General features: G+C 40.8%; 1 non-coding gene and 1 pseudogene across 1 annotated transcript; both read right to left on the bottom strand.

Moving 5' to 3' along the window:
• Window positions 1–5,644: 5,644 nt before the first annotated feature.
• On the bottom strand, window positions 5,645–6,230 carry LOC125996105 (PRELI domain containing protein 3B-like; annotated as a pseudogene).
• A 13,518-nt stretch (window positions 6,231–19,748) lies between these two features.
• Window positions 19,749–19,881, bottom strand: LOC125996896 (small nucleolar RNA SNORA51). Its single transcript, XR_007491557.1, has one exon. It is a non-coding gene; the product is annotated as a small nucleolar RNA SNORA51 (small nucleolar RNA).
• Between the last annotated feature and the right edge of the window lie 3,876 nt (window positions 19,882–23,757).

The following is a 23,757-nucleotide window of genomic DNA, read 5'->3' as shown; positions in this document are numbered from 1 at the left end:
TAAACATCATAAATATCTGTCTCTCTCCTCTTGGTTTCTTGAAAAACCTGCTTTCTGCTAAACCAAAAACATTGCTAACTCTTGTTTCACAGCTCTAGCAGGGGTCTTTCTCACCTATAGGATAGTCATTTTGATATGTAGATTCTAGGCCTGGTTCCCCATTGTACTGTTCTCCTGCTCTTTGTTCTCCCTGAGGACACCTTGCATACCAGAGTTTGTGCTTATAAATGTCATCAGCTGAAAAGTAAATTTGTCTCTCATCCCTTGGATGTGGGTCCCCATACAATTCATTTTGTGTGGTCTCATTTATTTCATTTTCATATTTCATATTTGTCTGCCTTGTGTGCCCACTTATCCCCAGTGAAAAATTATTTAACCCACTAAGGTTTTGCTTAGGGATGCTAACACGTCTGCAGCAGTTGTCTTGCAGCAATTTTTACAATATGATGTACAGTGTCTGTAGTGAACTTTACCATAATGGCTTGAAACTGATGATAAGTTGTATTTCTCAATCTTGTCTTTATACTCAGGGGAGAATTCTTCTAAATTGAGGTCTTCTAAAGGAAAATCCACATAGGTGTGCAGTTTTTTAAACATTTGATTGCCATCAAAAGCAAAGCATTTTAAATGTGTTATCACTAATGGTGGCAATTTCTATATATGTGTTTTCTTAAAAAAATCTTTCTTAAAATAACAGGAGTCACAATGCACTGTTGCTGTCTCTCAATTTTTCTTCTTTGAAAAATTCAATAAGGCATTCCTGTAATATACATTTATCTGTAGATGTGACAGACAGGGACAAATGAAAACATGTTTCATAAACCTCAGACTTTTGGTGGCATGTGAGGCACTGAAGTATAGATTTGAACTGTCCTTGAAAGAGAGCATAAATAACATAGTCGTGAGCCTTTTTGTGTTCTTGTCCCAATTGTTTATAATTTTCAGTGTCCATAAGGTGATTAGCTTTATCTGTCTCAAAACTTTCTTTTAACAAATCCTGGTATAGGCCATCTATGAGAAACATCAATAGTTCATGAGGATCCTGCTGATTGTGTCCAGCAAATTGGCCATTAAGTAGGTCAATCGTTTGGAAGTTTTTAGGATTAATATATCTATGATATCCATTTTCCATGGTTTTGATGATCTGGCCAAATTCTTCTGCTAATTTACCTTCACGTCCCAGAGAATTTTTCCTATTAATATCCTTTTTATAATAATATTGATAACAATACTGAGCCAAGTCTGAAATATTATACAGACATTGCAATATTGAGTTAATGTAGCAGGAATTTCCTACATTTTAGAGCCCAGATAGGACAGGTTCTTGTCTTTCCTGTTGTATCCTGGAGTGTAAGGTCTTATCACCTTTATTAGTCTCACTCAAGTTATGGGGCATGAGTGTTAAATCTTTGTTACCTGTCATGGAGGTTTCAGCAATGTTACTATTGTCAGTCTTTTGAATATTTTGTATTTGATATGAAAGTTTATAGTCATGGCAGTCTGTACCTGATCATTTGTGCTTGCCTGATTTCTGATGAGATTTAATGAGACCCAAAATTTCTTAGGAGGGTTATCATCTGTAGAAACATAGTCATATCCTCTCCCTCTCAGGAGGAGATATCCAACTATCCATTTATCATCCTCCTTAATCCAAACAGGTGTATGGATTGTTTCCTGTTTCTGAATGTCTTTTTAAAAATGCCTTTGATCTGTAGTGTAAATTTCCCCATGGGGTAAATTTAAGTAGTTTAATGTGACTAGAGTCAATGATAGCAAATCCGTTGGTGGCAAACCTCTTTTTCTGTTTTGTTGTTGTTGTTTGTTTGTTTTGTTTTGTAATTGAGTTTTTAAGGTTCTGTGAGTCCTTTCTACAATGGCTTGTCCACGACAATTATGAGGAATTTCCCTCAGGTGTTTGTCACTTTTTACAAAAGAATTCAAAAGTTTTTCTAATGTAGGCAGGCCCATTATACATTTTTTTTTTTTTTTTGGGTTTTGGGTCACACCCGGCCTGGCTCTAGGCCCAGAAATTGCCCCTGGCAGACATAGGAGATCATGTGGAATGCTGGGATTTAAACCACCATCCTTCTGCATGAAAGGCAAATGCCTTACCTCCATGCTATCTCTCCAGCCCCCCATTATACATTTTTATAGAATATGGAATACCCATCATAGAAAAACACTGCAAAAGGAAACTACAAACAGCCTTAGACCTTTGAGAAGACATAGGAATTGCCCATACAAATCAAGAATACATGTCTACAACAACATGGAGATAAGGTTGTTTTGGAAAAAAATATGTATGCGTAATATCCATTTGCCAAAGTTCATTAGTCTGTAAACCTCTTGGGTTTGCTCCTGCTATGTGAATTTTCTTTGTTAATGGTGCACAAATGTTGTAGTTCTCTATACTTTCTCTGTTCTGCCTCCATGAAATCTGATAATTCACATGTAGATGGCATGCATTGCTATGTAGAGCTGAATGTTCTTCTAAGGGGGGTTTAAAACTAGGCATTGCTAATAAGTCAGCAGTTTTATTTCCTTGAGCCATAGGTCTTTGTAATCCATAGTGGGCTCTAATATGAGTGATGAAAATGGGTTCAGTTTATTTCTGGATAAGCTGTTGTAATTGTTTAAGTAAATTCTGTATTATCAGGTAAATGGAGGCAGTGGCTATGGCAGGGTACAGACCTACCACTTAAGCATTGTTATTTACAATGTTACATGGTCCTGTTACATGTACTTATAAGTAGTTCAGTGCTGCTAATTCTACTTTTTGTGTTGACTTGTATGTATAGTCATATTAACTTTATCCCCGGTTATTCCTCCTTTCCCATTTTGAGATCTGTCGATGTAAAAAACCTGGGCATTGAGAATAGGAGAAGCCAGAACAATTGATGAAATAACAAACTGAGTTTTCTTAAAAAAAAAAAAAAGGACTTTCCTCCTGGGTAATGGGAAGGTATTTCTCCTGTGAAATTCAAGAGGTCCCTTTGAAGAGATTCATTAAGAGGCAAGACTGACTCAATTTTCTTTTTTGGTATTGGTGTTAAACTATTATGTCTGGATCAAAACCCAGAAAAGAAATAGCTCTTAGTCTTGCTTTGATGATAAGCTCTGAAATCATTTCTAAATAGGGCACCACCAAGTGGGGTTGTTTGTTTTTTAAATAAACCCATGCCAAAGGTCCAGATATTTGTGTCAGTGTAGCTGTGGAAGCTTCTATTGTCAAAAAGATCATCAGATAGACCTGTTCTCTAGGTACAAGCCTGGAGAGGTAGGATTTTTGAAATCTGTTTAAGAAAAACTTCGGGGCAGAGAGATAGCACAGCGGTATTTGCCTTGCAAGCAGCCTATCCAGGACGTAAGGTGGTTGGTTCAAATCCCAGCATCCCATATGGTCCCCTCTGCCTGCCAGGAGCTGTTTCTGAACAGATAGCCAGGAGTGACCCCTGAACCCCACTGGGTGTGGCCCAAAACCAAAAAAAAAAAAACTTTAATTCTTTTTGGGCAGCTGGTGTTAACTGCCTCGGGCTATACAAGGCAGGGTCTCCTTCCAATGTTTGAAAAAGATTAACCAGCTCTGCATTTGGAATACCTAGGGTGGGACAAACCCAATTTATGTTGCCTAAAAGTTTTTGGAAATCATTAAGCATTCTGAGTTTTTTTTTGATTAATGGAAATTTTTTTTTGTGGGTGTATAGAAGTTTGGTCTAAAATGAAACTCAAGTATTGATAAGGTGGCATAGTATGTATTTTTTTCTGAAGCTATTTTTAGCCTTGATGCTTGTAAGCAGTCAGTAACAAAAGAGTGACAATTCTGTAAATCTGTCTCATTGTTTATCGTTAATAAAATATCATCTGTGTAGTGATAAATGAGAGCCTGAGGGAACTTTTTAAGAGCAGGGTACAAAATCTTATCTACAAAAAACTGACACATTGTTGGGGAGTTTGATATGCCCTGTCGTAAAACCTTCCAATGAAAATGCCTACAGGGTTGAATATTATTGAGAGAAGGAACTGAAAGTGCAAAACATTTTCTATCATCAGGGTGGATAGGAATATGATAAAAATAGTCTTTTAGAACAATTATTATTAATTATTAATTATTATTAATGGTCAGTCATTTGGAATAGCTACAGGTTAAGGTAAACAAACCAGTCTGCAGTTTTCCCATGAGAATCATGGATAAATTCACAGCTTTAAGACCCATCAAAAGTCTTCATTTCCCAGATTTTTTTGTATATTAAATATGGGCAAATTCCACTGTGAAAAGGACATCTCAATATGTACCAATTTCAGCTGTTCATCCATTACTTCTTTCAGCATCTTTAATTTATCAGCTTTAAGGGGCCACTGATTTATTTAATTTATTTTGATCAGTGCTGGATTTTTTCCCCCTGTAATGACTTTATTTTTTCAGTTAACATCCCCAACCCACGGTACAGCATATTAAATCATAAAGTACAAATCCAAGGAAGGCAATAGCTTTACTAAGTTACAAAACTTTAGCAAATCAATACAGTACTCTTTTAATACAATAAAATCACTTTTTGTTAGGGTCATTTTTAATATACCACAGTGATAATTTTCACTCCAACAAGGTCATTTTCAGTACCAAATCAATTGACTTTCAATAGTTATTTATGGAAAAGAAAATCTTAGACAAATGCTTTCATACTAGGAATTTTCTCCATTTACAATGAGCTCCCCTGAGCTGGCATGATGCTTCCTGAGGCAGGAAAATGGATGTGTGAAGAGGTGGCTAGGCCTTGTTTGGCTTGCTCCAAAGCTGGAGAGACTTCTTGGGAGTGGAAAGCCCATTCCAATTTTGCCATGGGAGATATGGCATGCCAAGGCCAATCTTGGCTCATAAAGAAACTGCTATGTGTAACTCCACCCTGGATTTAGGTATACCTATCTGAGACCCGCCCATTTCTGGGAGGGGTCTTGGGAACTGAATATTAGGTGTGACCTTACCTGTAAGACCCCGCCCATTCCTGGGAGGGGTCTTGGAATGGGTAGATAAACCCTTGAGCCAGGGGATTAGGGTTCTGCCCTGCTAGGCTCTCTGGCTTTTGGGTTTTGCCTCTTTTGGTCTTTGACCAGGAGGGAGGTCAAAGGAAGATGGCTGAAAGGAATTAAGATGCAGGGTAGCCTAGAAGGGCTAAATGCTTGAAAGGTTATGAGATAGGCCACACACATGTGGTGGATAGGGCATGAATAAAGCTGATGCTTCCTGATGCCTGTCTCTGGATGAATCTGATTCTGCCGTTCACCTGGGCCTGGGACCCGCCAGCTGGATGGGGGTTGCGGAGCCACGTGGCCTGGGATGGCAGAGAGAAATCCACCTCCATTCTTCTCCATACAGCTCAATTATTAATTATTTAATGCTACACTACGTTTCTGCAGTAAACACCTGGGAATCCTCAAAATCTAATGGTAATTTCAGCAACACTAATGGCCCATCCCTTTTTAGTTAGAATCCCTGCGCCACTTGGTATTGATCAGAAGTCACACAGATTTGGTTCGGCTTATTAGAAATTTATTTTTTAAAACTACAACAGAGTTGTCTTTCTAAAAGAGCAAATAAACACATCACCAGTTAGCTGGCACCCAGAGAAAAGGCTGCCATGGCCTATTCTCATTTCTCTGCAAACGCTGCAGCTGCCATGGGCGTTCTAATGCTTCCTCTTGCTGAAGATGTCAATTCTTCAATCTCAGCATTTAATTTACTAATGACCCATTCCACTGCTTCACGACCTTTGCTGGTATTTGAGGAGATGGTGGTTGCCATCAAGCCTTCGAGGTAGCTGCTGAGACTGACGCCCTTCACAGCAATGATGGCTTCTTGCTTGAGAATCGTTTTTTTCTGGGTGTTGAGGATGTGGTTTGTATATAAGTCTTTTATCTACTGACACCATATTGGTAAGTGAAATATTGGTGGATTTCAGCTCCATTGTTTTCTCAACAGGATCAACTATAGAATGTTCTTGCATGTATGTTTTGTTTTTTTGCTGCACCAATAAAAGACTTGACAATGAATGGCAGGCTCCACTCGGTGCTGAGCAGGCGCAGGCTGTGCAGCTTCCCCAAGGCATCCACATGCCTGCTCAGCACGTCTATGCCCACCATACTGGGGTTCATGGGGTTCGGGCACTTCTGCATGGCAGCTGTTGACCAGTCTCCCATGGGTGGTCAAAGACGTGCTCTGAGGTCCAGAGCTTCATGGTGAAGCCCAGGAACACTCTCAGTACTGGATTTTCAATGGCAGTGGCCCCTACTAAAATTTTTTCTTTTCTTTTTCTTTTTTTTTTTTTTTTTTGGTTTTTGGGCCACACCTGGCAGTGCTCAGGGGTTCCTCCTGGCTGTCTGCTCAGAAATAGCTCCTGGAAGGCACGGGGGACCATATGGGACACCGGGATTCGAACCAACCACCTTTGGTCCTGAATTGGCTGCTTGCGAGGCAAGTGCCGCTCTGCTATCTCTCCGAGCCCAAAAATTTTTGATTTTTTGAATTAGAGGATGGTTCGGGCTCTTCTGGAGCTAGTAGGATATGGAATTCTGCTTTTCACTCCTTGTGGAACCCCACAAGAATGGTGAAAAATAGGCCTACTTGAGGTCTAATTATAGCTCTTAGATTTTCTGGGCCTTTGCATACCATAGTCTTTGTATTCAGCAAGCAGGAGCTTAAATCTCCTAGTCCTTCAAGAGAGTACAGGATTTCCTGGAGAGGCCAATATTCTGGCCATTTTTTTTTTTTAGAGATTATGGTAACCTGCGCCCCAGAATCCAGAAGCCCTTTGAAAGTTTGCCCTTGCAATTGAAGTTTTAACATTGGATTTTCATCCCTCATTTTAGCAATATTAGCCACGAGTGGATTGTAGATGGCACCCGAATCAGTGCTTCCAAATCCTCTGATTCTTTTTTTTTGTTTTTGTTTTTTTTGTTTGTTTTTGGGCCACACCCAGCGGTGCTCAGGGCTTACTTCTGGCTGTCTGCTCAGAAATAGCTCCTGGCAGGCACAGGGGACCATATGGGACACCGGGATTCGAACCAACCACTTTTGGTCCTGGATTAGCTGCTTGCAAGGCAAACGCTGCTGTGCTATCTCTCCGGGCCCTATGATTCTTTTCTTATCGAATTTTCCTATCTTGACATATGTAACTATCATGGGCTGAGCTATTCCTTCACCTTTCTTAAAAGTCCAAGTAACTGGTACTCTAATAATTATAACTATTTCTCTCATAGAGATTGAATCAATGACTCTGTTAATGACTGAAATTCCCTTGATACTGAGACTGCTCCTGCCAAAAAATCCTATCAACTGCGTTCACCGGTGTTGGGCCAATAATATCTATTTTCAACATATAAAGACATTGTCCTGGGTAGATAGTAATGTCTTCTGGACGTATTATGTCTAGACCACCACTTACTGTGTTGCAGGGTTCAATCATTTACAGTGCAGAATTTCCTTGGGCTAGGCCAGGGAGCATTATGTTCTAGGAATTTTGCCCCTGATTTTGATGGGGCTGAGGTGAGCCCCGATAAGCATAATATGTCCAGATAGCATTACTATTTACCCAGGACAATGTCCTTGTATGTTAAAAATAGGTATATCTTGAACATTCTGACAGACTCTGAGAAAATCGTTCAAATCCGCTTTTTCAATCAGAGGCAATAAAACTGATTTGCAAGCTGTATTAGTATTGTAGTAAGCCAAATTATTTTCGAGAAATTTTTTCATATCCTCATCTTTCACTTGCAATTTAAGTGCATCCTGGAGCCTTCCTACAAATTCTACATATAGTTCAAGATTGCCCTGTGTAATTTTAAGAAAATTCCCTGAATTAATTCCCTTGGAATCAATCTTTTCCCATGAGGATAATGTGATTTCCTTAACTATATCCAAAATTTCCTTTGGTAAAGTAGCTTGAACTTGAATATTGATTTTCACCCATCAATAGTTCATAAGATAGGGTCATCCTGCCACTAGTTTTTTTTTAGTTCCTTCTGGGCTATAGAGCTTGGCTTTAACTCCTTCTGTGTAAAACATATCCCATTGAGGTGAAGTTAAACACATTTTTATTACTCTTTTTTTTTTTTTTTTGTTTTTGGTTTTTTGGGCCACACCCAGCGGTGCTCAGGGGTTACTCCTGGCTCTCTGCTCAGAAATAGCTCCTGGCAGGCACGGGGGACCATATGGGACACCGGGATTTGAACCAACCACCTTTGGTCCTGGATCGGCTGCTTGCAAGGCAAACACCGCTATGCTATCTCTCCGGGCCCTTTTATTACTCTTTTAAAATCATGCAGAACCCAAACTGATTTTTGACACCTAAATTTTAGTAACTCCACATAATATGGTGATGTAGGAACATACTCCTTATATGACTTTTTAAACCAATCTATGTCTTCCATCTCAAGGGGTTCATAAAATGAGACATTTACTCCAGGTAAAGGGGCTGAGCCCGTGTAGGCAAAATTACTCTGAATAGAACTCTGTGGTGATTCATCCTCTGATTCAGCATCGGTATGCCTGTCAGTTATATCACTAGAATCAAGATTCACCTGTGGAGTTAGTACAGGCAGTTGTTCACTAGTGGTCAATAGAGGAGTAGGGCTGTGCGTTTCTAAATCTCTGTTATGAGACCGTGTGTTTGCAGGATAAAGGCCTTTATTTCTTGTGGGAGATGATCTACTGGTTTACAGTTGGGCCTGGGTATGCTTAGGATAAAGGCCTTTATTTTTTGTTGTGGGAGGAGATTCACTATTCTTTATCCTTTTATCCCTTATTACCCAGCAAATCCCTATGCTCAGAAAGACGATATTCGCCAATATTGAAATTCCCAAAATGATCAAGGATATGTACAGTACAGGAGAGCCAATTATGTAATTATATACTTTTATTTTCAATGTGGACCACAGCCAACCTAAAGAAAAACTTTAAGCAACACTGAACCAATCTGTTTGAAACAAGGTGGCATAATCCATGCAACTAACCACATAGGCCATCTTAAAATTTCCGAGGGAGATTTCTTTTTTTTTTTTTTTTTTTTTTTTTGGTTTTTTGGGCCACACCCTGTGACGCTCAGGGGTTACTCCTGGCTATGTGCTCAGAAGTCGCTCCTGGCTTCTTGGGGGACCATATGGGACGCCGGGGGATCGAACAGCGGTCCGTCCTAGGCTAGCGCAGGCAAGGCAGGCACCTTACCTCCAGCGCCACCGCCCGGCCCCACGAGGGAGATTTCTAAGAAAGCATTTCACTTACTGATGATGAGGGTTCGGTTGCAGTCTGTTCAGGTGAAGTGTCACGTTTTCTAGGAGACTGATTGAGGTTTTATCCCACCAAGGGCCCAGACAGGAAAGGCAGTTCCTATTGCCCTGTCCAATTAGGACAGGGGGAACAGTTCCAGTTGTAGAGATCTACAGGAAATAATTCACACAGTGAAAAGGTACAAAAATGGGTTCAGGAAACCCCAGTGCTCAAGCAAGGAATTCAAACTACAGAAGCTTTCTGCTCCTAAGATGGAGTGTAGCTCAGTGGAAGAAGACCGAAGAATGAGCCCCAGCCTTCCTCAGACCCCTGCTTTTATTGACAAGAATCAGGTCACATCCTATGGTGGAAGCGGTATACCAAGTAAGGAATAATCCAATATACTATCAGCAGGTCACACCTAGGGTGGAGTACAATTATTGATTAGGGTAGGATCAGTCACCCACCAGGTTGTATTTGTACAGATGATCTTTAAAGATTTAACTTCAAATAAGATCGCAAAGGGGGACCCTTAGTTAATAGGGAATGAGAAGGTAAAGGTCCAGGCATGTGTAGAGGCCAACAGGACAAGTGTTTTGTTTCTAAGGGCAGGATAGAGGTCTTAGAAGAAAACAACTTTTGATCTAACAAGTGAATATTCCAAAACAGGGGAACCACTGTTTGTAGAAGCTGTTGGAATAGTCCTTTTAGCTGGTAAACTTTGAAGAGTGATGTCTTGTTTGTTTTGGGGCCACATCGAGCTGTGCTAAGGGGTTACTCTTGGCTCTGCACTCTGAAAACACTCTTGGACAGCTCAGGGGACCCTATGGGATGCTGGGGATTAAACCTGGGTTGTCCATATACAAGGTAAGCACTCTACCCATGGTGCTATCACTCTGGCCCTGAAGGGTGACTTTTATTAATCTTAGTTCTACCTTGGTGACCTAGAAAGAAATTATTAATCTTTCAGCTTAAGAAATAAATTATTTCATGGGCCAGGGAGAGATTAGAGGGCCTATGAGGGCATCTGATCTGAATCTGATTCAGGCTCCACCTCCTCATGCTCTGGCATCAAACGAGTGACTCAGTTGACACAAAACCAATGACCCAGTTGGCTGTGTATTATCAGGAGAGGCTCCCTTGACACTGCCCTGGAGGTCCTGAACCCAAGAAGAAATTATGACACTGTAATGGGTGAAAGGATCACCTTTCTTCTCCCCTGTTTCTCATACACTCTCGACCACTGCCAAGCAGGAGAGAACCTGTATTAAAGGAGTTAATCAAGTTACAACTCAGTTTCCTTTAGGTTGGGCTGAGCACAGGCTGACCTAGCTAAATATATATATTTTTTACAAGAGTTCTATTTTCTCATATTATGTCCTTTCTAGAAAAGCCTAGGCAAGAAAGATAGCAATAGACAGACCCCTGAATCGATAATATTTCTTTAGATTCACAGAACAAATATGGGCCAGGAGTGTAGACCACAGTGGCATTCACTTCCACACAGATCCCCAGGTAGCACTCTAGGATTTTTTTTAAAAAAATACTTTTCTGTTTCTGTTCCCAGAGAAGCAGCTTTGGTGGCCTCAGGTTCTCCAGAACAATGTCCCCCATCTTCTAACCTGCCCCCAGTGGTGAATTAAGGGTTCTTTACTTCCTGTCACCCTGTGCCCCTTCTGTTGAGGGGCTCTGATGAATGGTGCAGGAATTGATTTCTGTGATTACCAAGGGTCTAGGGACAGAGGGATCTTAGATGAGAAATGCTCTTGGATGCCTGCTCTCCTTTCTTTGTAGCACATATTTACAAACTCAATGAAGAAAGATCACTTTCTTCATTCTTTTTAAATAAAAAACTAAAGGGTGGGGCCGGAGAGATAGCATGGAGGTAAGGCATTTGCCTTTCATGCAGGAGGTCATCGGTTCGAATCCCGGCGTCCCATATGGTCCCCCGTGCCTGCCAGGAGCAATTTCTGAGCGTGGAGCCAGGAATAACCCCTGAGCACTGCCGGGTGTGACCCAAAAAAAAAAAAAAAAAACAACTAAAGGGTCCCCTCAGTCCCAGATCCCATAGAAAAATTCCTCAAGGCCTTCCTACAGCTACCTCTGGTATAGAACACAAGGGAAAAAGAGTTTTGTTTTGTTTTTTTTTTTTTTTGGTTTTTGGGCCACACCCGGTTGACGCTCAGGGGTTACTCCTGGCTATGTGCTCAGAAATCGCCCCTGGCTTGGGGGGGGACCATATGGGACGCCGGGGGATCGAACCACGGTCCTTCCTTGGCTAGCGCTTGCAAGGCAGACACCTTACCTCCAGCGCCACCTACCCGGCCCCGGAAAAAGAGTTTTAAAGAGAGACTCATTCTAGTTAACACAAATGGGTATGAACTCTGGACCACCAATGATCTGGAGTCTCCCAGTGCAGAGAAATTCTACAGGGCTGGGAAGAACCAGGCCTTGTTGCCTTGAGAATATCCTCTGACCACCCTCTGCCTCTCTGCCCCAAAAGACCCAACTCTGCCCAGCATTACAGATCTTGTCCTAGTGCTCAGTCTTTGCAGGAAGTTGGAGGCAGAAGTCCCACTTTGGGTTCTGGGCTGCTAAGTCCCACAGACTTAACCGGTCCCTTAGCATAGCCAGGAGTAACCCCTGAGCATCACCAGGTGTGGCCCCCCAAACAAACAAACAAACAAACAAACAAACAAACAAAATCTTTGAATGTCCTTCTCTGTCTACTGACTAATCAACTTCTCTTGGCTGCTAAATTCATCACAAGTTATACATTTCATCATAACCACCTTCCAGCCCTCTTATTGTTGTCATTGTTATGACTTGGATTCTTGGATGTTTAGAACTTGATAGGAAACTTTTCAGCGGGGCTCTCATCTCAGAGTATTTCATCTTGCTCTTGCTCTCAAAGTTTTCTGTTTTCTTCCCTTTATCATTCTGTCTTCTTATTAAAATAATCAGCATGACTGGGATATTGGTGACATTGTTTAAAGCTCACCTATTAAAAGGCTCCATGCTCATAGGGACTTTTAATATATTTACCTAATTATTTCACAGTCATTCCAACCCCAGTTTAGAATATTTCCATCTTGCCAGAAAGGACCTTGATGCTCCTAGAAAAGCAGTCCTTGCTTCTTTCCTGGCTTAAGCAAGTCATAGTCATTTTATTAATTTGTTGTTTTGAAGCATCTAATAGAGATGAATCATAAAATTTTTGGTCTTTGTGTTGTTGTTGCTTGCTGCTTAGTAGAAGTGTTTGGAGAGTTCTGTAGACTCTATTAAATGTATTTATTGCAACTGCAGCATTGGTTCTACATTTTATTTGCTTGTTTGGGGCCATAGTTAATCAGGCTCTGTGCTTAGGGGTCACTCCTGGCAGGGTTTGGGGGACCCTATGTAATGCTAGGAATTGGACCAGGATTGGTCGCATGCAAAGCAAATGCCTTACACCCATACTATCTCTCTAGTCCTTTCTATTTTATTTTTGCTTACTTCGGATTACTCCTGTCTCTACACTCAGGAATTGCACCTGGTAGTGTTCAGGGGACCAAATTGGAGGCATGAAACTGAATCTAGGTCAGCCAGGTACAAGGAACTGTACTTTTGTTCCTATCTCTTTTCCATTTTTTTTTTCATGGAATCAGTCTTGCATTAGGACATTATTTCTGTTACGAGGACACCTCATTCACAATTAATCAATCCAGTGGGTTTATTTTTAAGACTAGGGTGTTAAAATAAACTTTTACAATAAAAAACTAAATTAGTGGTTAGAGGGAGGGCAAGTCTGTTGATGTATGGCAATTGGACTTGGACTTGCCCCTTGGATAGTCCCACTGTATGAGAGTTGAACCTGGACATGCCTCCTAGATATGCCCCTTGAACACCCCCCCTGCCATGCTAGGTATAAAAGGGAAATCTTGGACCTTTTGGGGGGCCCCAGGACACTGGCCAGAGCAGCCCCCGCTGGCTTGCAGGAGGCCCAAGATAAAGCATTGCAAGATGCTACCTGCTTTGTATCTATCCTTATCTCTTCCTTTCTTGAACTCGCCTCTGGCTGTTGAATTTTCATTCATATCTTTCTCTCTCTCTGTCTCTCTCTCTCTGTGTCTCTCTCTCTTTGTCTCTCTCTGTCTCTCTGTCTCTGTCTCTGTCTCTGTCTCTCTCTCTCTCTCTCTCTCTCTCTCTCTCTCTCTCTCTCTCTCTCTCTCTCTCTCAGTCCTGGTTGGTCAGTCACTACAAGTTGGCTTCTCTGGGTGGGCTCTTGGCTTCACCCAAGTAGTGAGGCCCTATGGGCCCCGACAGCCTTGCAGCACTGGTCCCTGGCAGCTTTGGGTCTGCATCCTTGCAGCAGCCAAGCAGCAGGCAGATTTGCAGCTTATTATAGTAACCTGCAGAAGCCTGGCAACCTTTAGATAACTGCAAGTAATCCACCTGTGGAAAACAGCAGCTGATTCTACAAAAATTCTACAGGCAAAGATGGAGAGATAAATAAATAAATAAATAAAGTCAAAGGATTGATCAATTGTATGACTAAAAATAGAATTGGGGGGACCAGAGAGATAGCATGGAGGTAAGGCATTTGCCTTTCATGCAGAAGGTCATCGGTTTGAATCCTGGCATCCCATATGGTCCCCGTGCCTGCAAGGAGCAATTTCTGAGCCTGGAGCCAGGAATAACACCTGAGCACTGCCGGGTGTGACTCAAAAACCACACACACACACACACACACACACACACACACACACACACACACACACACACGCACGCACAAAATAGAATTGGACTTTTTGTGGTGAATTTAAGGCAGTATAGACATGTTGATAAAGCTAGACATCTGGAGCCTATATAATGTATATAATGTACACTAATGGAACATCAGTGTAAATATAAGAATAAATAAATACAAGTAGGTTATTTGCATTATTTGTTATTGAGTTCTGAAAGTTTATATATTCTGAAAACGAATCCTTATTAGATGTCTGATTACTATCTTTCCCCCTATGTATTTTTTCTTATTTCATAAATGGTGCCTTTTGAAAGTTTAAAATTATTCATTTCTGCAATGCCCAGTTTAATAAAAAAAAGTTAGAATTGCCATGCAAAATTATTGAAAATATTATGAACAATGTTATCTCATTAAGTCTTTTAAACAATTTTACCTTTGATGTTCTTCCATCTTAGCCTAACTCCAGTTAATAAGATTTTCTCCTGTACTTGCTTCGAGAAGTTTCAAGTTTAACTTTTACATTTAGGTCCATGATCCAAAATTAGGTGAATTTATTAGAAATACTCTTGGCTCAGCAGACCTCGTGGTTCTGGGAAGCAAATCTGGGTGTCCTTCATCTGGGAAGCAAACCTGGGTGTCCTTTATGAAACGCATGCACTGAGCTCCTTAAAAATCCCCCAGTCTGGGGCCAGAGAGATAACATGGAGGTAGGGCATTTACCTTGCATGCTGAAGGATGGTGGTTCGAATCCCGGCATCCCATATGGTCCCCCAAGACTGCCAGGAGCAATTTCTGAGCATAGAGCCAGGAGCAACCCCTGAGTGTTGTCAGGTGTGACCCAAAAACCAAAAACCAAAACAAAAAATCTTCCTGTCCTTGGGCAGATTTTAATGTAAGGTGTGAGGCAAGGGTTTCCTTTCAATATGCATATTTAATCATACCAGCACCATTTATTGCAAAATCATCTGTCCATCACTGACTTACTCTGGACCAGTGGTCCTCAAACTATGGCCTGCAAGCCACATATTGTATTTGTTCTCATTTTTATACTTAATTTCAAAGTAAGATATATGCAGTGTGCATAGGAATTTGTTCATAGTTTTTGTTTTTACTATAGTTTGGCTCTCCAATGGTTTGAGGGATAGTGAACTGACCCCTGTTTAAAAAGGTTGAGGACCACTGCTCTGGATGTTTTTCAATGTGGATGAGTATGTCTTGTATCTTATTCTGTTCCATTTATCTTTGCAAATCTTTACCTAGATCCACAGTGGGTCTCAACTATCAGCTCTTTCCAAGTTTTGAAACCAGGTTCTCTGCCCATGATCATGATATTGTGTTCCCTGGTCCTCCCATTCTTTGGAGCTAGAGTCTAGCTTCCAACTAATTCTGGCCATACTTTCTGCAAGCTTCAGTCTATTTAGGGCATCACAGATTTTAAACTTGTATGTGAAAGAAACTTGCCAGGAAAAATAGCAAAGACCTTCCAGAACCAGCCTCTTAATCACTCCTCTGGAATCACATCCACCACGGTCCCATTTACAAAGCATAGCATAGCCCAGAGTTGAGTCAGGTGTGACTTACACCAATAGAGTTTGAAGTCTCATCCCTCAAGTCTAATAAATTCAGGGTCTTTCCTGGATCACATACTATGCTGACTTGCCACTATTTCACCATTATCCACTATTGATTTGTGTTTCTATGTTTAAATCTGATCTCCTTTGCCAAGTGCCAGCTCTTTGTCTTCTATTGGTTTAGTTCTAAGACATTGAGTCATCCTATTCTTGGCACCCAGTAGGCAGGAAACAGGTAAGTGCTGACTCATGACATTGTACTCTCCAATTCACTAGACTAGAGTAACAAGTGATTAGGTTTATATTTAATTAAAAAATAGCAGCTTTAATACACTTAAAAGTAATCATTAAAATCCCACTTTCTTATGAGTTCTTAATTTAATCAACTACCCTCCACATTTAGTTGCTTAGGACAATTGCCATCCATTTTCCTATAAATTCTTCAACATGGTTCTGGCCTGGTGAGGTTTCCCATGGCCTTGCCTAGAGCCAGGCAGGAAGGGGCTGTCAGCCGGAAGCTTGGCTGGGCCAGAGAGGCCAAGTCAGCCTCACCTACATTGCTGGCAAGGCTAAAGGCACAACTGGAACTGCGTGGTTGTTGGCAGATTCCTTCTTTCTGTGTGGTCTTTCCAAAAGAACTGCCAGTCTTCTTAATACGATACCTCAGGATCCCTCAGAGAAAACCTCCAAGGCCTGGGCTCCAGAACTCACATACCATCTGGGCTGCATTCTGTGAGTGTCACCAGAGTACATACAGGTCAAAATGCCAACGAAGATGGAATAAACCCTATCTCTGGGTGGGAGACATGTCATGTGATGCATGTTAAGCGGCCTTGGGAGCTGATATCTAGGAGTTGTTGTTCCATGCTTCTGATGGGTAGCATGTAGTAAATATTATTTTGGAAAAGGTTTGGAAAACCTATGCTCAAAAACGTTGTGATCGGCAATGGGAGTGTTTTCTGAAGGCCAGAAGTGTCACACAAGAGGAAGAAGGTATTGACAAGATGGGAAGTGAAAGCTTCCTAAGTAGACCCAAGTCTAAAGTCAACTCTGCCAATCCAAATACAATCTTGACATTTTCCACCTCTGTTCTCTCTTACCCACTGTGCTGTGGTCAGGGTAGAATTGAAGGCATTAGATGGCTTGTATGTGCCTTTTTGTTAGTCTCTAGTGCCCTTTCTACATGGCTTCTGAGGCTTCTTTCCATCCACCATATGCATCTGGTGAAATATCCTTATTAAAACTCAAATCAACTGATATCGCCTAACTGAAGCATTTTGCAGTGGGATATAATAGTGAATGGGTTCATAACAGATGAGCAGATATCGCTGGTTTCTCACCCCTAGTTGATTCTCTTCTTTCTCATAATAAGACTTTCATTTAGTTCCATTTCCTGATGTTCTCTAGAGTGTTGCATCATGGAGGGAAACTTGCTGTTGGTCTAGGTCTTGGTTTAGATGAACATGGGCTGCCACTTGTGTTGATCATAGTGAGTAGACCTTTTTAAGAAGACTTTCTGGGGCTGGAGTGGTGTTGAGGTGGTAGGGCATTTGCCTTGCATGCGACTGACCTAGGACAGATTGTGGTTCAATCCTCCGGTGTCTTATATGGTCCTCTAAGCCTGGAGCAATTTGTGAGCACATAGCCAGGAGTAACCCTGAGTGTCACTGGGTGTGGCCCAAAACTAAAACAAAACAAAACAAAACAAAAAAGCAAAAAATAGAAGAATTCTTCACCTTGAAAAAGGAGATACAGAAAGAAACCATTCTTTCTGATAGGGGCCATCTGACCTTCATGTGGAAGGCCACAATATGCTGAAAATACAATGTTGTGATCACTGAAAGTAGAAATTGGGTTCTTGAGAGAATCAGTGAGTTTCAAAATTCAGCAAACTCTCTAGCATTAACTTATAGGTAGATGTTTAGGTCTCAGACACAACAACTTTCCTTTTCGTGTATGTCTTTTTAAGTTGGATTTCTTTTTCTTGATGATTCAGATTGTGTCTTAAATGCTTGTCTTAACTATTAAACTAACCAAAGATGACAATGAGCTGATTGTTTTATTCTGAGCTCTGTGCTTCATCCTTGAAATCTAATTGGAGTCAGCCTCATGCAGAACCCTTGGCTGCTTGGGGTGGGTTAAAATGAGAGCCAAGACCTTTCTAAGGTTTTATGTGTGGATTATGTAGGGGCAAAAATTAGTGTCCTGTATTGGACTTTGACAGATCTGATGTGGGTGTTCTAAATGAAATTATCTTGCTGGGAAAATGGTTTATTCTAGCAGGCAATACATTTTTTTTTATTCCTGGGATTCCCTCCTTCCTTAATTTCAAGTTCCCAGGTCAGTTCCAAACTAAGATATCTGACTTTGAAATTTAGGAAATCTTGCTTTTCTCTGAGCTCTATCCTCCTCTGACCTGGGAAGCAGTGCCTCAGGGGAAACAGTTGTAAAAATGTGGGTCTCTGTCTGGTGTTTCTTTCAAAAGTGGAATCAATTCCAGTTTCTGCCTATTTTGGTTGCTTTTCTGTTTCTCCAAATATTTGATTTCAAGTAATTTGTTCAATATTTTATAATTTTATTGGCAGAGAGGTAAGACTGGCATAAATGACTTATTTGCTTAAGGAAAAACACTTGCGGGGGCGAGGATTAGTATAGCAGGTAGAGCACTTGCCTTTCATGTGGCCAAGCTGGGTTCAATGCCCTGGAATCCCAGATGGTCTCCAGAGGATTGCCAAGAGTTATTCCTGAGCACAGAGCCAGAAGTAACCCCTGAGAATCACTAGATTGTGGTCCCCAAGACAAAAATAAAAATTAAATGAAGTAAAATATTTTTAAAAACTTGAAACTTCCACAACTTTTAATATACAACCTTATTTTATTTTATTTTATTTACACACCTTTAATTTATCCTTACCACATCTCTATGGACATCAAAAATTTTTTGACAAAGGTAGACACCGGGGAGGTAAAGGGCCATGGTGTTACCATCACTGTGCTGGCCAGGGATGGAGAGTCTCACTGCAATCACGTGAACTCCATGTGTGTGAAGCCATAGGGTGCTGCTGTCATCCATCATAGGGCATATAAGGAACATGGGAAATAGGAGACATAGATTTTTCTTTTCTTTTCTTTTCTTTATTTTATTTTTGGTTTTTGGGCCACATTCATTGTCACTCAGGGGTTACTCCTGGCTATGCACTCAGAAATTGCTCCTGGCTTGGGGGACCATATGGGATGCTGGGATTCAAACCCAGTTCCATCCTAGGCTAGCGCCGGCAAGGCAGATGCATTACCTCTTACACCACTGCTTCGGCCCCTAGATTTTTTTTCTTGAGGGCACTCATAGGAGCATGACAGCATAATTTCTCCTGCCCACAAGTAGACCTACTGGCAGAGTCATTACACAAGGAACTTTTGTAGACAAGCAGGAGAGAGAAGCTTAAGCTAGTAGACGGAACACTTTTTTTGAGCTGATGGGGGAATATGTGTGTCAAAATTTTTTAAAGAGCAAAAATCTTTTATTACATACATATTGATAATTCACAGCTAAGTAGTCACTTTCTACAAATGATGAGCCTTAAAATCAAGTTAAATATTTTAATGCTACCTGAGAACCAGAACAAAAAATACTTAAGTCAACTTTTCTAAAGCCCAGCAGGTAGTTCTCTCTGTGTTCTTCAGGCTATCAGTAGCTGACCAATTTATCCAGAATTTTTTTCTTTGATTAAGGCAGTAATAATGGTAGCACATTGCTGTAAAGTTTCCTGTAAGTTCTGTTCATCCTGTGGATAATGAATAAGAAGGCCAAACAGAAAAATATTTATTTTTTTCATCTCCTTTGCATATTCTCTAATCCTCATTAGGCTTTCCATTTTCTGACCAATAGGTACTGCTTTACACTTCAGAAAATGAACTGAAATAACAAAAACAATATGTAATATGGAAAGATTACTCTTTTCAAGAATATTCAGTAATTTCACAGTTTCTTGAAGATCAGGGGTCATAACATTTATACAAACAAAACTGTAGCATTGCTGTAAGATAATTTGCTCAATCTCTCCTCCAGCAAGACATAGAGGCCCAGGTATAATTCTTACGTGCCTTAATAATCGATTCAGCTGCATACAGATCTTGTCTGTAGGTCACCTTCTGAATTTGATAGTATCAAACTAGATTCTCCTTATAAGATTTTTTTTGTCCCCCAATTTACAATACAGACCAGGCAAAGGGCCTGGGTTGAGGTGTCTATGGAGTGCATTTACTGTACCTCCTCTTTCTATACAGTCAGTGTAAAGAATACAGCCTGTGGTAAGAATTGGGAGGCCGAGTGTCAAAATTTTGACTGGAGAGAACTCAATGTTTATGTACCACAGTTTCTTTAGCCATTCATCTGTTGTCAGGAGAGATGAAGTCATGAAATTTTCCTATACATGGATGTACACAGAATCTATTATGCTGAGTGAAATAAGTCAGAGAGAGAGAGACACACACACACAGAATGGTCTCACTCATCTATGGGTTTTAAGAAAAATGAAAGACATTCTTGCAATAATAATTTTCAGACACAAAAGAGAAAAGAGATGGAAGTTACAGCTCACCTCATGAAGCTCACCACAAACAGGGATGAGTTTAGTTAGAGAAAAACTACTTTTTGAACTATCCTAATAATGAGAATGTACGAGGAAAATAGAAAGCCTGTCTAGAGTACAGGTGGGGGTTGGGTTGGGAGGAAGGAGATTTAGGACAGTGGTGATGGGAATGTTGCACTGGTGATGGGTGGTGTTCTTTACATGACTAAAACCCAAACACAATCATGTATGTAATAAAGTTGGTTAAATAAAAAAAAAGAAAACTCAATGTTTCCTTGAGAGAGTATGTTCAGGCTATTACTAAACAATGGGCTCAATAGCAGTGGATAAAATTAATTATGTAAGGGACCAGAGAGATAGCTCTGTGGTAGGGCATTTGCCTTGCACACAGCCAATCCAGGACAGATGGTGGTTCAAATCTCAGCATCCCATATGGTACCCTCAGCCTGCCAGGAGCGATTTCTGAGTGCAGAGCCAGGAGTAACCCCTGAGCGCCACCGGGTGTGATCCAAAACCAAAATCAAACAAATAAAAAAATTAATTCTATAATACTGTGCTGCCTATCACATGCTTGCCAAGGCTCTCATTTCCGGTCTGGTCCCATATATCTTTGGTACCATTTGCTTTCCAGAGCCACAAACTTCAGTTGCACATTCAGGACAAACCATCACTTCTGTTGTGGTTATGGAGGGCCCAGCCAGAGCTCCAGGATTTGATTTTAGCTCCTGTGGGTGGCTCTGGGATCCAACTCTGGCATGGCCTCATGCTTGCAAGGAAGGTGCTTTTAGTAATTGGATCCCAAAGGGTATTATTATTAGTCATTTAATTTAATTTATTAATATTTGATCAATCTTTAAATTTTATTTAAATCAAGCAATATATCAATTAATAAATTACTCAAAATAAACATTAATTAAATATTTAAGTTTAATAATTAAAACAAATGGTCAATAAATTACATAATTAGTAAAAATAAATAAATTCATTTTAATCAATGGAAAAATTGACTAATTAGTCTCTTCACGATATCCCTCTCATTAGCTAATTTTCTTCTGGGTGCATTTTCTTTCTTTTTGGGGGTCTTTCCTAGAAGTGGAGAAGACTTCAGAGTTGTCATTCAAAGTCATTTCTTAAGTGCTTGGTATGTAAACCTTAATGTCCTCACATATTGGACAGCGGGAGATCTTTTTTTTTTTTTTCTTTGAGAATTAGCTTTGTTTAGCAGAAATGTCAGCTCTGGAATGAAGCTCATTTGAGTTATTGGTTAAGCTGCTCAATGAATTTCGAAGCCACTGCTTCTTCCCAGGTGTTTTCTCTTTGGGGTCTGAGAGAACTGAAAGGGCCTTGAGAAATGTATGTGTTGGTCAGGGGTGGGAAGTTGAGATTTGTAATGTGTCTAGAGAATTCCAGACCCTACAGCTAGACTGAAAGAAAAGCCGAGGAAGAGGATTAGAGAGACTCATTTATGGAGGCAGCCAACCAGAAAAAAAGACTCCCCGGGAAGATGGATGAATCTAGTGGGTGTGTTGAGGATTAAAAAAAAATCCAACACGTAAGTGCTGTTGGCCATCGAACTCCCTTTCAGAATCTCACAAAATAGTTTTTCCATTTTACTCAGGGCTTGGCATTTCTTCGCACAAAGTAAATTCAAACAGATGTGTTTGATTTCAAGCACATTCCCAAGCGACCAGGCCTGTACCTCCATGGGGGAAAGGGACACAGGCAAAATGGAAAGTGGGGGGGGGCCCATGTGACCCAACATTCATCTTCTTTCCTACCAGATGGAGAAATAACCAACGCCAAGTTTAGGTGGCCGTAGATGACCTTTGAAAACTCGTGCCAACTTTTTTTTTTCGTGCCAACTTTTAACAAAGCCAACATACAAAGTTGAACTTGGAAATCCAAAGATGCTGTGTGAATAAGGTGGAAGAGGTAGGGAGAGGGAAAATATGCCAAGGGAAGATTAATTGGGAGGTCTCTGAATTGTGTGTCTTTGATTTGAAATTATGTTTCTGTGGCTGTCTATTGGACTCTTTTGAGATCATGGTGGTACATGGTGATTATTTTGGTTTGGGCTGGCTAAGTAATACATAATATGCATTATAAGTAATACACAACCTAAGTAATACACAGATACTACCACCATAATTACCTTCACCACCACAATCACCACTTCTATCAATGCCATCATCACCACCATTAACACCATTAATACCATTACTACTATCATGTCTACCATTAACTCCATATTTACCACCACATCCTCATCACTTTTATGACCACCATTTTTATCCTCACCATCACCATAACCACCACCACCACTACCAGCACAACCCCATCACTACCACCAGCACCAACATCACCAACATCACTATCAGCACAACTTCCACCACCACAGCTCTACCATGGTTACCACTCCCCCTTCCCATCCCCATCCCCATTAATGTCACTCTCATCACCCCAACACCATACTCATAGTCTGATGCTGAAAGAAAGGCGTGTTAATACTCAGAAGTCTGCTCATTGGATATTTTTTTTCCTCCCCGTCCTGCTTATTGGATTTATCCCTAACAAGACCAGGATTAAAATTCTGATTTAATAGCCATCTGTGACAAAATTCTTCCAGATCAGCCCATTCTTCTATGTCATGGATTCTGGATGGGAGTCTGATCTTATTTTGGCATTTTTAGTCCAAAAGTCAGCCAAAACCTTGCTTAAGGAATTTAATTTATTTCAAGTCTACATTTCACTGATGTCCCTTGCCTTTTTACCTAACTATATTCTTTTGTATTTACTTTGGCCAATTCATCATGGCCCTGTTAGATGACAGGAAATACCTTTGTGTTTTCTAAGTTGCTAATGCTAAGGGGAACACTTAATCTTATGAGCCTCTAAAGGAGAAATCCAACTTCAAGACACGTGTCAGCAAACACATGGGTTCTTTGCGCTGAGATTTTTAGAGATGGTGACCAGTGTCCAGGGCTGAGCAGACTTACTGACTAGAAGTCACAGACCATATTTAGTGGGATTTGTTTGATGTTGAAAACCAGCATTTGCTGTTATTTCTGATTCTGTGCCAGATGAGAGGCATGCTTCTTTTTTCTTCTTAATTACACTCATAACAAGGATAATATCTAAGAGCAGGGTCCTTTTGATGGAGAGTCTGTTGAGATACATAAACACATTTACTTATCCTAGGACATTGTGAGGTCTATGAGTGTTTCTTTGGGGGGGGTTGGGCCACACCTGGTGACAATCAAGGGTTACTCCTGGCTATGCACTCAGAGATCACTCCTGGCTTGGGCGATCATATGGGACGCTGGGGGATTGAAACTCGGTCCATTCTAGGCTAGCACAGGCAAGACAGATGCCTTACCACTTGCGCCACTGCTCTGGCCCCTCTATGAGTGTTTCTGACACACAGACAGTGTGTCAAGAAATATGAGCCACGATGGTAGCTGGTATGATATTCTGACTCAAAGGAGATTTTTCATGTGCCCCTTGTCACCAGTGTGAGGGCCAGAATTCAAGTTCCAATCTCATAAACTCTGAAGCACACTTTTCCATCTCACCAGGAAGGTTCCCTGAGACAAGTCCTTCAAACATGTAGGG

This window comes from Suncus etruscus, chromosome 18, assembly GCF_024139225.1.
Source record: "Suncus etruscus isolate mSunEtr1 chromosome 18, mSunEtr1.pri.cur, whole genome shotgun sequence".
In the NCBI taxonomy this organism is placed as follows: domain Eukaryota; kingdom Metazoa; phylum Chordata; class Mammalia; order Eulipotyphla; family Soricidae; genus Suncus; species Suncus etruscus.
The sequence above is the reverse complement of the archived record's forward strand: the minus strand, read 5'-3'. Positions and strand labels throughout refer to the sequence as shown.